General features: G+C 42.0%; 2 protein-coding genes across 13 annotated transcripts in view; one reads left to right on the top strand and one right to left on the bottom strand.

Moving 5' to 3' along the window:
• LOC308479108 (uncharacterized protein) overlaps positions 1-12,168 on the top strand; it is a 46,596-nt gene extending 34,428 nt beyond the window's left edge. Inside the window, exons 2-3 of one of the 2 annotated variants that reach the window (XM_081009574.1) lie at positions 9,444-9,619; positions 11,859-12,168. The gene's annotated coding sequence lies outside the window, so the exon portion shown is untranslated. Of the gene's footprint in view, positions 1-9,443; positions 9,906-11,858 lie in introns of those variants that run through there. The other variant, XM_081009573.1, reaches the window with a different exon arrangement.
• Positions 1-18,290, bottom strand: part of ST3GAL3 (ST3 beta-galactoside alpha-2,3-sialyltransferase 3) — a 188,531-nt gene that overhangs the window by 27,851 nt on the left and 142,390 nt on the right. The gene's annotated exons all lie outside the window — the stretch shown is intronic.

Genomic DNA, 18,290 nt, shown 5'->3' with positions numbered 1-18,290 from the left:
CACAGCTGAATGATAGGTAAATAAGCTGTGCTGATAACAGAACGGAGTGTTCCTCATTATACAGACACTATTTTAATTGAGAACATGAGTGACTGCAGTGCCTGTGGGGGAAATCCTCCTGTTCAACAAAGCATCACAAAGGCTGACCAATTGGCACATGGTCCAGTCATGAAGTATAATGCAGAAAAGGCAAAAATCAATGCTGGTTTGGAGAACCAGAGAACTAAACAGCACATTTGTGACTAGTGTAAAAATATCTGCAATTTTGATATCTTAACCCCTAATCATGTTGGGGTTGTACCCCACAGATGAAACTGGAGTAGAAATAATATTAAATCTATTGGCATGGGTATCAAGCAACATTTTATAAATTCTCTGGCAAGTAGAGAACTGCTCATATGCTGTAACCATACGTCTGGATTTTTACCAGTCATTCTGAAGCTACTAAATACAATTAAAATAACTTTGTAAGAGATGCACCTATATTTGAAATTGTACATCCTTTAATGCAGGAGTGTGGAACCTCTGACCACCAGGCTTAATTAGGCCCACCAGGCCTTCCTCTATTTCACCTGCTTGGACATTTTGGTCAAGTCACACTCATCTGTCCCACACCTGATATCATATATCACATAAAGTGCCAATCAGCTGCTTGGTGGCACATGCAAGGCCCTTTGGCAAAGGGCTTCAAAAAACCTGACTATCAGCAAGGCCCCTTGTAAAGTGTTCCACAAGATCGGACTGGTGAAGACTTTGCCATAGGCTTCACAAGGCAACAGCTGGTTGTCAGGTCTTCCAGAGTCCTTTGAAAGGTGTTTTATGGGTTGTGCATTTCAAACTGCTTTTAAATGCTTCATTTGACATCCTCCTTCAAATGAAAGGACATATATTTTAAATTATTGTATATTTTATTTTAGAAAATTTATGCCCTGACTTTCAGCCCTCGAATGGACCTCAAGGTGGTTTTCTTATTAAAATAATAAATTACATTAAAATAATATAGATGTGTGAGGATATTAGGCAGAGTGTGACATGATGATGCCTCAAATTTCACTAGCAGAATATTACATTAAAAACTGTTTGTGCAGCCTGGATAGTTGTTTAATTGTCAATAACAATTTAATGACTAACCACAATTCATTAATCTAGCATCCTCAATGAACTGTTCTGTTCATAAATAGTACATACTGTGTTGTCCAAAATTCACAAAGTTGAAATTATTTGTAAACAAAGCAAGTGCAAGTGTGTTTGCTTGACTGCCTTGCTTCCTAACTGAAGCAGAGTGGAATTGTATAAACTCAACAGTTTATTACTACAAATGTGCTCTACCATGTTCAGTAGATCACAGTTAAAACATAGGCATGTAAAAGTTGTTTAAAATAATATGGATACCTTTTTAAAATAATATGCATGAAGTGACCTCACACAAATAGTAGTCCAGGACATCTGTTCTCTTTCTGCATATGAGTTTCTACTAAATATGTTTGTAATGAGAGACAACCCTTTTCCTAAGAACGGAAAGATCCCACAAAGTTAATTTGTGATCCAAGCTCAATACGTCCGCCAAATTTTCGCTTACATTTGAAGTGATGCTAGACCGTGGAGTGTCACTAGAGGAATATGTGGGGTGGAGTTGGGGTTCAGTCTGAGTTGATAACTATATATAGTTGATAGATTTAATGGCTCAGTACAAGTTAAAACAAGACTTTCAAGAAGAATGGTTGAAATTCACCCTTACTCCATAAATGTATGGAGCCATATAGAGAAGATCTGAAGAAAACAGGATTTCCATACATTGGAGCATACGCAAAATATCTATACAAACACTTTGGCAGAATACTACAATCCTCACCCCCATGCTGCTGCAGTCTTTCAATCATGTCGCCTCTCTGTTAAGTGCAGCAGAATTGAAACCCTAGAGGAGGGAACTGGAAGGTGAATGGAAGAGAATAGTACAGTTCTGTTCTGAGAAAGAGTCTGGTAACCACATGAACGAAGTAGACTGCACGGGATAGCAGTTCTACCGATTTAAAGCAGAAGCACTTCTTTACTCAAAGCCTGTTGGCTTATACTGGCAGCAGCAGGCCTAAAACCAGCAGGAATTACTGGTGCAACTTCCACCACTGCTGGCCAATATGGATCCTGCTAGACTGCCTCCCAACGCCAAAGGGCCCATCATGGGCTATATACCATTATGCCTAAACTACAAAACAGCTGAGAAGTGATGATTCTGTGAATCTCACAGTCTCCCTGACCTCAGAGGTTAATCCCCAAGGGTGTGAGGGATGTCAGAACATGACAGAGATATAAATCCATGACTTGAAACATAACACTAAATCTGTAGTATGCAGTTTCTCTAGGCAAGGTTGAGGTGCCTTGAGGGAGAAAAATTCAGAGGCCCAAAATACAACTCCCAGCCATTGCCATGACAATAGAATGAAACAAACAATCACAGAATATGTTTCCAAAGAGGGTGGAGATCAATCATGCATTATCTTCAGGTCTTAATGAAATGGTGAATAGTATCAATTTCTATTTTAAGATTTCTCAAACAAAAATGAAAAGTCAAGAAACTGTGAATGCTCTATACACAAATGATTTAAAAATGATAATGCAAATGAAGAACTTGATGCAATTAGGCTTCATGATTTCTAAATAGTCTGATGATTTTGATGTCCACCTTACAAGGAGCTTCCTCATATAACTCATAAAGTCTACTGGCATCCAAGTGAGAATAAAGTTTTATTGGCTTCTGTGCATGGTGGGGGAGTCACCAATGCTACCCTGCAAATTGAAACAAGAGGAAGAGGCCAGGCATAAATAACTGATACTCATCAGACAGTACAAAAAACTTTAGACAATGGGGTAAATCTATCCTAGGTCATAAAATGACCCCATGAAGCTCCTGTAACTCACATTAATTGGTTTTGGCCAAATAAAAAAATTGTTGTTAGCACTTGAATTCTGATCAGCTCCTCAGTGAGGATATTGACAACCGTGTTTCTTAATTGTGTTGCCACTGCCAATGGGGAGGAAAATTGTGCCTTCTTGGCTGTAATGACAGAGCATTAGAGCAGACAGGTTTCTCTGACCCACTCTTCAGCAATGTGGGAAAATTACATCCTTCCACTAGAATGAAGAGAGTGTGATTTTCCTCCCAATCAATGGTGGTAAAAAACATTAAGAAACACACACACTGATGGCCATGGGAAGCTCTGAATGATGCCCCCTATCACCCTGCTATCATTCCACATTGCAATCTGGATGGCTGGTGAGTGAAGGAAAATAAGGAACAGAGAGAAGAGGGAAAGAAGGAACAAGAATGGGGCGTGGTGACCTGCTTGACTCCCTGTGAAAGGATGGTAAAGAACAGTACATTGACATCAATGGGCCATGCAGAGCAGAGAGCAAGCTGAGCCCTTGTGGCTTGAGTAAAGGGGTAGTGGCAACCAGCCATATCATTTCCAGAGTAGCAAGGAGCTTGGAGACAGCTACTGTCGCCCTCAGGCTGTGTATCAAGATCCCCTCTTTCTGTCTCCCACCTGTAAATAAATTTTACCAATTCTAAATGAATTTTCCAATTTATTGTCACCAATTAATTCATTTCACTTTCGAAAATCAGTCAAGTACTTCATTTTTATTACTGCTGACACTACTATTATCTTAACCCCGGGCTTTTGACACCTGAGGTTTGTATTTTTAGGACCCACCTTATTTTTGTATCTAAGTTCTTCTGTACTGTTTTAAATATTGTGTAATATTATGTTTTAATAAATGTAACTCACTCTGGGGCCTTAGGGTGAAGGGCGAGTACTAAAATGTGACAATTGTAATAGCAGTAAGTAACCAAGAAATACATTAACAGATAAATGTGAATGGTGGGAGTTGTAAGTCAGCAGCATCCAGAGGGCACCATGTTTGCTACCCGTTTTAATGGCTAAGAGCATTAGAAGAGCCCTGCTGGATCAGATCAAAGGCACCCTGTTTGCCTATGGGAAGCCTGCAAGCAGGATCTGAGTGCAACAGCACTCTTTCTATTGATGATTCCCAGAAACTGGTATTCAGAGGCATACTGCCTCAGATGCTAGATGCAAAACCATGATGGTTGTAGTCATTGATAGCCCTATTCTCCATTAATTTGCCTAATTCCCTTTTAAAGCCATCCAAGTTGGTGGCCATCACTAAATCGAGTGGAAATATATTTAATAGATTATGTGCTGTGTGAAGAAGCACTTCCTTTTGTCTGCCCTGGAGTCAGCTCCACTGGACATTAGACAGGTGGGAAAAGCCTCTCTATCCACTTGCTTCTCACAATGGATACTTGCAATGGATACCTTTTTTCATGTTTCTACTTACTTGCTCCCCCCCCCCCCAACTAAAAACCACCAAATGTTGTAACCTTTCTTCATAGGGGAGTTGCTGCAACCAGAAGTACATATAGTATTCCAAGTACAGTCACACTGTATAACTGAAAAAACAGCACTATCCTATTGGCAGTTTTATTTTCAATCCTTTTCCTAATGATCCTCAAGATGGAATTTGCCTTTTACACAGCTGCTGCACACTGGGTCAACACTGTAATCAATATCCATCATAACCCTGAGGTCTCATTCCTTATCACTCACCACCAGTTCACAGCCCATTGGCATGTACATGAAATTAGGATTTCTTGCCCCAATATTCATCACTTCACATTTGCTTACACTGAATCACATATCACTCATTCACTCAATTTGGAAAGATCCTTTTGGAGTTCCTTGCAATTACTTTTTGTTTTTATCAACCTGAACAATTGGTGTCATCATCAAACTTGACCGTATCCATTCTCACCTTGACTACAAGTAATTTATAGTCAAGTTAGAAAGCATCACCAATACAGAACAACAAACCCCTGTGTTGCAAACTTAACACAACAAACAACACAAGCAACACAAGGACTAGAATACTAGATAGCACTGTAGTTCTTATTGCACAATATACATGATTTAGTACAACAAAAACAAAATGTGTACACTTGTAAATTCTCTAATATATTTGAAAACAAATGAACACACATCTGTCAATCTTTGAAAGTCCGTAGAAGTATAATAAGTCTATTTTTCAGGTGGTTCACAATTTAGCGGAACCACCTGCAACTTCGGGGCCCAGTACGGGCCACATGTTCTCCTGCAATGATTTTGCAAAGTTTTTTGCAGATAAAATCGCCCAGATTCGGGAAGAAGTAGACTCCACCGTGGGAGCAGGGCCGGGGCGGGAGAGTGCTAGAGTTTTGTCTAGTCAAGTTGAATGGGATCAATTCCAATCTGTTACCTCCGAGGATGTGGACAGGCTGCTTGGACGAGTGAAACCAACCACCTGTCTCCTGGATCCTTACCCATCCTGGCTTATAAAAGCTAGCCGGGAAGGACTGGGCGATGGGCTTCGTGGGGTGGTGAATACTTCCCTCCGTGAGGGAGCCTTCCCAGACCCGCTGAAAGAGGCAGTTATTAAACCGCTTCTTAAAAAACCATCTTTAGATGTGGCCACGATGGCCAACTATCGCCCAGTCTCAAACCTTCCATTCTTGGGCAAGGTGATTGAGCGAGCAGTTGCTGAACAACTCCAGGCACGCCTGGAAGAAGCGGACCATTTGGATCCCTTCCAGTCAGGATTCAGGCCTCATCATGGGACTGAAACTGCCTTGGTTGCACTGGTTGATGATCTCCGGCGGGCTAGGGACAAAGGTGAGAGCTGTTTCCTAGTTCTGCTGGATCTCTCAGCGGCGTTTGATACCATCGACCATAACATCCTTCTGGACCGTCTTGAGGGGCTGGGAGCTGGGGGGACTGTCATACAGTGGTTCTGCTCCTTCCTCCTGGGCCGTGTTCAGAAAGTGGTGGTGGGGGATGAGTGTTCAGACCCCTGGGCTCTCACTTGTGGGGTGCCTCAGGGTTCTGTCCTCTCCCCCATGCTTTTCAACATTTACATGCAGCCGCTGGGAGAGATCATCAGGAGGTTTGGGCTGGGTGTTCATCAGTATGCGGATGATACCCAGCTCTACCTCTCTTTTAAATCAGAACCAGTGAAGGCGGTGAAGGTCCTGTGTGAGTGTCTGGAGGCGGTTGGAGGATGGATGGCAGCTAACAGTTGAGGTTGAATCCTGACAAGACAGAAGTACTGTTTTGGGGGGACAGGAGGCGGGCAGGTGTGGAGGATTCCCTGGTCCTGAATGGGGTAACTGTGCCCCTGAAGGACCAGGTGCGCAGCCTGGGAGTCATTTTGGACTCACAGCTGTCCATGGAGGCACAGGTCAAATCTGTGTCCAGGGCAACTGTTTACCAGCTCCATCTGGTACGTAGGCTGAGACCCTATCTGCCTGCGGACTGTCTCGCCAGAGTGGTGCATGCTCTGGTTATCTCCCGCTTGGACTACTGCAATGCACTCTACGTGGGGCTACCTTTGAAGGTGACTCGGAAACTACAACTAATCCAGAATGCGGCAGCTAGACTGGTAACTGGGGGCGGCCGCTGAGACCATATAACACCGGTCTTGAAAGACCTACATTGGCTCCCAGTACATTTCCGAGCACAATTCAAAGTGTTGGTGCTGACCTTTAAAGCCCTAAACGGCCTCGGTCCAGTATACCTGAAGGAGCGTCTCCACCCCCATCATTATGCCCGGACGCTGAGGTCCAGCGCCGAGGGCCTTCTGGCGGTTCCCTCATTGCGAGAAGCAAAGCTACAGGGAACCAGGCAGAGGGCCTTCTCGGTAGTGGCGCCCGCCCTGTGGAACGCCCTTCCAGCAGATGTCAAAGCGATAAACAACTACCTGACATTCAGAAGACATCTTAAGGCAGCCCTGTTCAGGGAAGGTTTTAACGTGTGATATTTTACTGTATTTTTAGTTTCTATGGAAGCCACCCAGAGTGGCTGGGGAGGCCCAGCCAGATGGGCGGGGTATAAATAATAAATTATTATTATTATTATTATTATTATGGTTGAAACAAAGTAATAGAAGCTATCCTGTGAGCTAAGCGGTAAACTTTTTAGGCGTTCATGGTGCTGAGGTAGTAAATGAGTAACAACGTAGGACAGTGATCCCGGATAATCTGACTGTTTTGCTGGAATCTTCTTCGGCACAACCAATAGATTAGAAAAATGCACAAGGAGCAGTGGTCATGAGGACATGGAAATGAAACTAACAGAACATAACACAAGGCTTGATTCTAACAAAAACAACTATAGCAACAGAAGAATTAAGCCAAATCCATGACAAACAGATAAAAGAACTGGAAAAAGAAAATATAGATAAAAGCAACAAGCTTGAAGATGCATAAAACTTAAATAGGAGAATTAATTTACACTCCTTTTTTTGATGAGGGAGTGGAAGGAAGGGAATGATCCTGCACACTTCATTGCCTCATAGCTGAAATCACTGCTTCCAGCCCTCATAATCTCCGGATGATTTTGAACAGGCACACAGAGCACTTAGAGCCAAACTAGATGCGCTAATAATCTGTCCTGGTATAAGGCAGCTAGCTACCTTTCATAAGGAGATAGAAAATCCAGTAGAATTTTATGTGGCCCAAAAGCCTATTCTGCAGTTTATATTTATATTATAATAGAATGTCTTTAAGCTACACACATATTTTCAAAATGAAAGGTAGAATTCTAGAGATTTTAAATTACATGCTTTGAGTTTAAAATGTAAAGTAAACTATTTTAAGCTCCATGGCAAACTGGCACCACTGCAAGAAGTGGAGATACCAACCCTTCCCACAGGCCTGTTACTCACTGGCATGAAGGCACAACTGTACCTATTCATTGGTTGAGGGACTGCAGGATTTGAAAGATGCTCCACTATACCAGAAGAACAACAAATATGCCACTGCCATAATTGATATTCTTTCTTTCTTTCTTTATGCGTGTATAAAGCACTTTAATTTTTAAAAACCTCTAAGTGGAGTACAGCCTAAAAACAACAAACAGTGTAATTAAAACAAAAATACATCAGAAAACCAGTAAAACAGCAATACAAGCATATGAACACAAGAATTCAGGAGAGTCAGGCAAACGAAGACAGGGTCTGATCTTATAGGTCAGGGAAAGACTGGACAATAAGTCTGGAGCAATTGATGGTTGCTGCTTCACATAAAACTGAGCCAATAGTGGATAATCTGGTGAAAGTCATCTGATATATCAGTGGTACATACTGCTGGCAGTGCTATTATGGCAGTGAAGACACCCCAGTTGAAACTGGATGGACTCATGGGTGGGTTATGGGCAGTACATGGGACGAGAACGCTATACCTCTTTAAGGGAAAGGAATTGCTGAATTAACTAATTGAACTGGAATACAAAAAAGGGAGGTGTGAGGAGGTCAGGGAAACAAGCAAATGAAAGATAAGATATGGAAAGACTGATTTGTTTTTAACTGTTTTTACTTTGTATTTTCATTTTTGTTTCTTTTTTCCTTTTTCCCCCCTTTTTTCTCTTATTTTTGTAATATCTCAAAACTTTAATAAATATTATATAAAAAAAAGAGAACGCTATACCTCTTTAATCCACAGAAACACACCTCACTAATGGCACACCTTTGCACCAGCCCCAGACCTGGAGCAAAGCTCCCTTCTACTGACTTCAATGGGAGGGAGGAAAATAAAAGAAACAGCCCTGCATTGACAACTGCCTAGCCACAACAAGGAACAGGACATGGTGTAACTTAGAACCGAATCACAGCACACAGTATAAAAACCCCACAGTGAAAGATCACAATTCCAAGGGTATGTGCTATGGGACTACAACTCACAGGGGAACTTTGGTGATGGGAACAGGACTTTGCACAAAATAGCCTGACCTCACAACACACATTACTAATATTTCCCTGATACTACACTTTGAGACTCCAGACACAAATGTTCAACAGCAATTCCCATTCCACTCCAATGGGGGGGGGGCAGGACAGAGTACCCTGTATAGCTAACAAGAAGGATCACATATTATAATAATGTATAACTGCTGCAGCAATTTTATATGTCTCGCACCCCTTTACTGCATTTTTTCTCAACTGTATTGCACTAGCACTGTTCCATCCCAACAGCAGAGAGCAGTGCCTCCCATATCAACTAAACTCTCTGCTGGCAAGGGCGAGGCACTCTGATCTAACCATTGCTGCTACTGGCCAAACACCTGTGAGAACTTATAACTTGCAGTATCACAGCCTGTATGCAAGCTGTGCCTGCAAATGTTAGAGTTCCCCTGCAAACTCCATGGGGAATGTGGAAGTATACTCAGGTGGTGATGGGGAGGCTGATGCATGAGTACTAACTAAGCACCCATGTGACACCTCCATCTCCTCTCTAACCTTAAAAAAATCATACTTGTATCTAGGTCCAGGGACTATGTGCGCCTGCTCCTAATTATTGCTTTTTATTTCTGTTCTGTTACTTCCTTTGCTCTCTGCAGGCTGCTCTCTCCCAGATTTAGAATATATCCCACACTCCATTCCATGCTGATCGTGAGAGAGGCCCACCCCATGATCAGCAGCAATGACCAGGATGTTCCCCGCTGTTCCTCTGTGGGGTTGTTGAACTAACCATTCCAGGCAGGCTTCTGTATCCTTTCAAGTTCCATGACAAACAGTAAGTCTTCCAAACTTGGTTTTGTGCCATAAGAGACATTGCACATGCTACCCTGCTGTCTATTCAACCAGTGTCCAAGGTACAAGATAGTTTCAGACTGCCCCACACATTTGCCTTCCCCTTTTCAGGATCTCCTTCATCCCAGATACTGTTCAGAAAGAGCTCTGGCACTGCTGCATGCATTGTTGCTAGAGTGATTGGTAAGGAATCCTTTCCCCCACCCTAGTAGGATCTGCCTTCAGATCCTACTAGTGCAGTGGTTTTCAACCAGTGTGCCATGGCACTCTGGGGTTCCATGGACAACACTGGCCTCTGTCCCTCTTTCCTTCCCTCCTTCCTCTGATGCCCTCTCATTTCTCTGCCTCCCAAAGGCTTGAACAGCTGTTTGTTGCAGCAGCCCTGGCTACAAGCTCCACAGGCGAATGGTGCCTCTGGGGCTGGTCAGGAGGTGTTGGCTGCCAGGAGCTGAAGCGGCCTGTCGGCAGGCAAGCAAGTGGGCAAGGTACCCCAGCCAACCAGTCTGCCAGCCCTTGCTGTTGGGAATGGCCAGACATGTCCCAGGCCCCTGTGGGGCAGAGTGAGGAGGCATCTCTCTTTGGGGGCAGGGGGGCAGCTCAGAGACGGGGGGGGGGGAGCAGCAGCTGCCTGGAGGACTCCCAAGGAGGGGAGAGAAGAAGCAGCTGAGGGAACACTCCACAAGGTAGGTTGTTCAAGAAAGGGGGACAGCAGGCAAGAGGTGACATAACAGGGCTCCTGAGCTGCACAGGGGTGCCCCAGAAAGATTGTAATTGGTTAAGGGAGCTGTGGACTCAAAAAGGTTGAAAACCTCTGTACTAGTGGAATGGTGGAATGGCAGTAAGTTTGATGGCCTTGGGTACAGTGCTCCTCCACCCACTGCTCATTTAGTAAAGTGTTCCTTGGACTTTAAGGGGACAGGCATTTCAAAGGTGCACAAGAGAAATGAATGCTGCTGCATGGGTGCATCATTATTGAGAAATTCCATTTATCTGGAACACTACATATGACCAGAACTGTGTGCCTAGTTTGGTTTTGCTCTGAGCAACCTGTGTGGTGCTACTACAAACATACCAGAGGAAAACAATCTTACTCCCACAGCAGTAGCCAAGTATGTGAGTGGGTATTTGCATAATCTGCAACAGAAGCGCAAGTCTAATTAATTCCCAGAACCTTTGCCATATCTGACACAAGCATATAGTCCAATACCTATATTCAACTATTAATTAATGAATTAATTTCAAGAAAGGGGAAAAAGGCTTCCTACAGCAAACATCTTCCACCAGTAAGTGGATTAAGTCTAAAAATGCATTCTTCTTTTCCTTATGAGGGACACCTCAATCATCCGGTTGTGAGTTCTGATTAGTCACAGATCCCTTGTGGCCTCTTAACTGTGGTGGACAAACTGTCTTGTGATGCTTACCAACAGTCACTGCCTGTGCCCTTTGCCATTCAAAGCTGGCTTGCCTTTGGCCACCCCATCATCGCAGGAAACTAAACCTGCTTTATGGATGTTTGTAGATAAGAGGCAAGTTATCTGACATCCAGCCAGATTGGCCACCAAAATAAGTAGTACGTAGCTTCTGCCAAAAACCCTGGATTCATCTGCAAACATGCCCCTGGTCAAAGTCAGGAAGCCACTTCTTACAGACTGCTTCTTTGGGACGGGTAACTATTAGAATCTCACTGCTGCTTTGGCCCTTGTCCAAAGATGGCTGTGTGTGCTCTGTACGGGTGTCCTACACAGGAAACTGTTGGAGCTGTAATTTGAGGGCTCCTCGTCTTCCCCTTTTGTGCACTGTGCTACAAATGCTGGGTGTGAGTAGCAGAAGTGGATTAAAACTTCTGCATGTAGGACTGGAAAAAGTGGGATCATTGCAGGCTATGTGATTGGGGCTGATGGAGGGGAGGTGCTATGGAGCTGTGGGGCGTGTGTCCCCATCATCATCAATTAATTGGTTCTCTCCATGTGCGGGTAGCATGTGGGTGGCAGCACCACAGATCCTGATTGATGGGGCACTTGCAGAGTCTACTGAGACTCTATGGTCATGTCTTCTATTTTTATGAGGTTTTTTTATATTTTCTAGTTGTTTATCTCCCCCTCCCGCCCCTTTTCAGGGCCGAGAATATATTGGATATGGTGGCTGTTGCACTGGTATAGTGCCAGAGTAACTCCCACTACAATCCCAATAGAGTGTGAGTATAGATTTCATTTCTCGATTAGATGAAGATAATGTAGCCTGCGTGTGGAGAAGAAAAAGAAGATGGGAGCATATATCAGAAATCTGCGTCTCCTTTGCTGCTGCTGCTATCATCATCATCATCATCATCATTCCCCACCCATCCGATTGGGTTGCCTCAGCCACTCTGGGCAGCTTCCAACAATGTCTTCAGGCATTGTCTCCATTGGGAGGGTATCTTACAACAAATTCGATAAATTAACAGTGAAGAGAATGGAGAAAGTCAAAGATCTAGCATTTCTTCCAGCTTTTGAGGCTCAAATCAATGCTGAACAGTTACAAATGCAACACACATTTACAGCAGGTAAACAAGCCAGGTCATGAGCACAGCATCAATATGTGTCAGCTGAATTCAGTCACTCCTATGGATGTCATTTCTCACTAGAGCAACAAACTGGCTGAAAGGACAACTAAAGCCTAGCTCATGAATTACCCAAGACCACACAGAGAGCTAGATACTATCTCTACTAACATTAGTTTCCATTCTGTATAATTGGAATGATAGTGGCAAGGACAGAAAAGATAAGAGTGTGAATTACTCTGCGTAATCAATCTGCTACAAAAAATGATTTATAAGGATGCACCCTGAATGCTAATTAGAAGTAGTGGTCTTTAGTTATTTACCTGAAAGAATTATAAGCTGGAAGATGCCTGTCCTGGTTTTGTGCTGGGACATGTTGGAGGGTTATGCTGGCACTATGCACATAATAAAAACTACCACATAGATAACATTTTCAAAAGTAGGGGGTTCGTGGCTTGGCTTTTGAAAAGCAGGGGGTCTGCAGTACTTAGCTAACTGGAAACCACTGCTCTAGTGGAAAGCATACAAACAGGGGGCAAAACAAACCTCCCCAGGGCAGGGTGTTCCAGAGTATGGGAGTGAAAGCAGGTAAAGTCTCTTCCTTGTTTCAAAACATGTATTTGAACCGACAAGTGGATCTCTATGGATGACCTTAATGAGCAGGGTGATTCAGACAGTTATCCCTCAGATATTCGGGTCCTAACTGGTATGGGGCTTTAAAGGTCCAAACCAGCACTCTGAACTGGGCCCAAAAGACAATATGGAAGCCAGTGCAGTTTGAGCAGTGGGGTGACATGCTGCCAATACCCTACCTTAAAGTCCTGCACCAAAAGTTTCTTTTATGCCCCCAAATAATGCTGACAGTGTTAAGGGAAGGAGAAAGATTTGATGGTCTTGCCCTGAAAGCTTGGCTCACCCACTTCTCAATCCAGAGGCAGATATCACTAAAAAGCCTACAACACACTGAAGTTTCCCCACTTTCCACACACCCTATCCAATTCTGCCTAGAAAGCAAGTCTCAAACAACTGAATGAATCTTTCAGCCATCTTTGATGTCTATGCACTATTGTACCTCACAGTATTCTCCAGATTCATCTGGCACAAATTATAGTCTCAAAGTGGAGAATGTTCCTGCATTTAACCATTTATTAAATCCTGGAAGAAACACTTTGAGATCAGCCTTGAACCATTTCACTCAGCCTTCTCAACCCTGCTGAAAACCCCCCTAAAATTACGAAGTTAATTGGCAGCACATTGTTACCATATGTGGTGTGCTAGCAGCGCCCTGAAGTTTATTTAAGCTTGGAAAGAGGTATGGAATATTACGGCCCTTTATAAGGATTTCAGATTGGCCCTAGTTATTAAGGAGATGATCTACTTCAAGCCTCTGCCTGACCTTATGCTTTGCTGGTGCCTTTTTGTACAATTCTGGACATGCTCAAGATAGACACTTTGTGAGAGGACTTTCATTACATATTATCTTTCATTAATTCCCCAGTACCTTTTTCAATTAAGTTCTTGACAAAAAGAGGAGGTTTGGTTAACTGACTCTTAAGATACCACAAAGATTAAAGAGCAAGCTGCACATTACATGAAGAGGACTCTGCAGTGTCTTTATGGCAAAGATTTACCCTTGGCATCCATTTGGTAGGATGGTGCTGCAAATCACTCCTATTCCCACTGCCTCTGCTCTAAAGTAATACAGTAACAAGCAGCTCATAGGTGTCACAGTCTATACAAAGGAAGGTACAATGCTTTTGTGAGAAACCCTGTTTCATAGCCAACCTCCTTTTCCCTGGGGTTGCTTCATGCATTCCAGTTGTGCACTAAAGTATAACTCATGAGTACATGGAGGTCCCAAGTGGATGCAAACAAGTTCTCAGATGGGATTGTAATTGTCCCTATGTGTAGCACAAGATCCTAACTTTCTAAGGTCCTACACCTGCATAGCTAATTTTGCTTTTGTTCAAAGCATCTGACCAAATAGTTTACCGTTTACTTCATCTGATAGAGGCCATTGGCAAAAATCTGTTTTCCTTAAAGTCTCATAAACTAGATTTTTTAAAAAAATGCCCAAGCATACTTTCATAAAGTTAAACATCAGGTTCTAATTAAAGCCCTCCTTGGTTGATTTTACCAATTTGATATTGTAACACAACCTATCAAAACCTCAGAAAGCTCAATTCAGAGCATGTTCATTTCTGCAGTCTCTTTTCTACATTCCAAAGAAATTTAATTGTATGTGTATTTAAGATAATGTTTTTCAAAATAAAAATAAACTGAGCAAAAAGAGGCTAGCAAAAAAATGTTTGTCACCCACCATACACATCAAAACCCCTCATCAGAAGCTGTTTTGTTGATAAGAATGAAAGTAGGGGAAAATGGATTCTCAGAATGTATACATGCATAATTTGGATAAGGGAAATCCTTGCTAAAATAGAAAATCTTCTCACAGCAGTGCCTGTCTCAAGAGACAATGGAACTTGCCTCACGGGGGGAAGTCAAACTGCATAGTGACTTCCTGGGAGTGCAAGCCTGGGCAATGTATATGGAGATCCTGGGCTGCCCAGATGACAAGACCCCACTCTTGGCCTTGCTTTTGTGGTCTAAAGGAATTCAGAGCAATGCATTTGGCACCAGCTTGGCTGCAAGAGTTGCCGGAAGGAGGTATACAAGACACCATCCAACCGTCTTAGGGACTCCACTCAGGATTTGTGTCAGGTTTATTCCTTAGCCTTTTCTTCTCCTGAAGATTTTTCCACAGGGATCACTCCCAAAGCCTTTCTGTCATGAATGAAATCACCCTCTTGACCACTTGACCCACTCAATCTGCCAGAGCCTGTCTTCACATGTAGGGAAAGACCCTAACTCACTGAGAGTTTGAGACCTATCAGCTACCTTCACCAGGTTTAGAACTTTGCTTCAGGATGAGAACAGAAATCATGCTCCGGCGGCGCGGTGGCAGCGGGAGGCCCCATTAGCTAAAGTGGTGCTTCAGGTTAAGAACAGTTTCAGGTTAAGAACAGACCTCCGGAACGAATTAAGTACTTAACCCGAGGTACCACTGTACTAGAATTGATAGAATGGGAAACCATGAAGACATTCCTTAAGCCTCTTCAGGTCCTATTTATTTCTGTTACAATATATCCCTGTCATTATATATAGAAAAAGTAAATGATCCTCCCGAGACCCTTCCTCATATGCCTTTTAAATATCTGGGTTTCTTTTGCTGGAAGAGGACAAATTGCCCAGCTAGGTCAGCTCTGTGCTTCAGCATTCTGTCTTCATCATTAGGCTGCATTATCTGATTCAAAGGAATGGGTAAAAGATAAACAATTGTTGCATACAGCCAGGACAAGTTGCCTGTTAAGAAGATTTTAACACCTTCCCCACAGTATGTTTTTTCTTGTTCCCCCAGCAAGGTAGATAATGTCTTTTGAAAAGCTTCTTGATTAATATTTGGAATCATTTTCAGTTAAACTGTTTTTTTTATTGAGTATATACCCAAGTATATTCTCATAGTTGTGTGGTTTTTTTTAATCCTCATAAATTTGTTATCCTACTTTTTTGTACTAGTGACAACCAATCTAAAGGTGACATTGTGCAGAAAAATATTTCCTCATCTCAGTTTTCACTCTTTGCTTCACAGAATGGCCCTTATTCTTTTATCCTATGAGGCAGGCAGGCTAGATATTGCCCCTCTGCATTCCTGTTGGACTTTGTAATTATAGAGATGTTTGTCATCTCCTCTCTAAGGTAAACAATCCCAGCCTTTGCAATTTTCCTGTACAGAAGAATCAGCCCAGACCCGTGAGAGTTCATTCCCCTTCCTTTTCTGGCATACTCCACCCCCACAATACATTTTGAAGGTGTGTTTTTTTCATGAAATGGGAGACTTGGAATGAATACACTTTGCTAGGTGGGATTTCTAAAGGTGTGCCATGGCCTGCTATGAGAGAGCACTAGGCAGTAAGCTTCTTAGAGAGTGAGTGAGTCAGACCACCTAGATGGCGAAGAGTCATGTGATGAAATTCAATCAGTTTATTTATGCAGACAGACATGGAGAAAAAATATCTAGTGATTAGACTCTGAAATCAAGAACATGCAAATTTGGTGTAAGATGCACTTCCAGTCATTAAGAATAATTGCACCCAAAACGACTCAAAGAGAATGATGAGAAAGCCAGGGATACTACTGAGATTGACTATTTTCTTAAACAAATGTAAGTAATCCAGGTGTTTAGTTTCTACATACATAAGAGATAAAATGAGACATTCAAAGCTCTTTCCCCCTAAAAATTAACCTTCAGAAGTGGGAAATTAGTCAGAACTGAACATCAGGAAGACATCTTGCATTATTTCATTTTCATTTTCAATTAGGCTGGATTTTAACACACAGCAAAGCAACTCATTATTTACAGATATGCTGAAATTATGATTGTAGAATGCATAGTAGAATACTTTAATTGTGTATTTTCTGATGGTCATTTTTATATTTGTGTTCTGCGTACTGACTATAAACATATATGAAATCTATTAAAACCAGCCCTTTCATTAAAAGCCCCAAAGCCTGTTGGAACAAGAAAGTCTTCACCAGCCAGCACAAGGACAACAAAGAGGGAGCCAGTCTAGCTTCTCTAGGGAAGGAGTGATTGCAATTTAACTTCTCAAATATGCTCTGCCCCTAGTAGCATGTATATTCTTGTACCAGAACAACCGGCTGATTGTCAGGAAAAGTGGGGCTTCAAAGCATTGCGCAGGTTGAAAATGGGTCTCCTGATGTATTAGTGACATCAGTTGATTGACAGTTGATCTTCTGGTGGGGGATATGTCCTGCTTCTTCTATTTTTTTTTTTTTATAAAATATTTATTCAAATTTTAAGGTTACAGAAAAAGAAAAAAGTAAAAAAAGAAAAACAAATCCCATACATCCTACAAATCACATACATCCTACAAGAAAAACACACAATACAAAGAAAAATACACAAGACAAAAAATCACAATAAAAAAAATAACAAAAGAAAAATTCCACTTAAACCATTAAAACCGTTTTCTCATTTACTTATTTCCGTGACTTCCTCTCACTTCTCTGCTTTGTATTCTAATTCAAATCGTATCTCCAGCAAATCCTTCTAACCTTCTTTTCATTTACTTATTTTGACATTCAAAAATATTTAATTCTCCTCTATCTTTTATTTTACACTTCATATTTACTTATTCCATTATACTCTGTCTGCCAATACGGTCTAATATTCTTCTCCAACCTTTTCTAACATTCTTTTATATTACAGAATTTCTGAAGATATATTTTAAATTTTTTCCAATCTTCTTCCATCGACCCTATGTCCTGCTTCTTCTAGGGTAGTTTGTCCACCTTTGGTCCTCGCCTGCTAGAACTTTTCACCAAAAATGTAAATTTTGCTCCAGTTACTTACACTTGCTTGCAGATAGCAGCAAATTTCACAATATGTATATTAAGGTAACTGGCAGTACCTGTCACTTGACGCTACAAATTTTAAAAGGAAGTGGCTGATATTGTGACAAGCAGTTGGAGTCATTGGCAAATGAACACCTTTGCTTCATTAAGGGCACAGGCTCCATGGCCCTGAAAATCACTGAGTTGCGTGGAGTGTAGTAAGGGTTGGTGGCAAACCGTTTTGGGGACCCAAAAGGTCCCAGTAAGAACTTATCTTGACATCTTCCAGCTGCATTCATTTTGAGAGAATTCCATTTCACATAACAACAACATATTCGATTTATATATCTTGAAGGAGGGAAAACAATGTACTTCCCCCATGTGCCAGGGAAGTACATAAGTACATACTCTCTCAAGCAACATGAAGCAGTATCATGTGTATTGATGCAATTTAAAACATATAGCACATATGACCACGTCTGACCCAGTCATACCTGTTTTCTGTGAAACGCTGCAATTTGCATTCCTCATTTGTGAAATCTATTTTTATCATTTTTTAATCACCTTTCTGATAATTACTATTACAGGTTCTATCTAACATTTAGCACCAGTATGCTAGACACTGCACAAACACAGAAGTTACAGAGTCTCTGACCAGAGGAATTACCTCTATTAGATGAGTGTGGCTTTGGGAAAGGAC

This window comes from Podarcis pityusensis (genome assembly GCF_964106645.2).
Source record: "Podarcis pityusensis genome assembly, chromosome: 6".
Taxonomy (NCBI): Eukaryota; Metazoa; Chordata; class Lepidosauria; order Squamata; family Lacertidae; genus Podarcis; species Podarcis pityusensis.
Note: the sequence above shows the minus strand (reverse complement) of the source record. Positions and strands in the feature narration are given on the sequence as shown.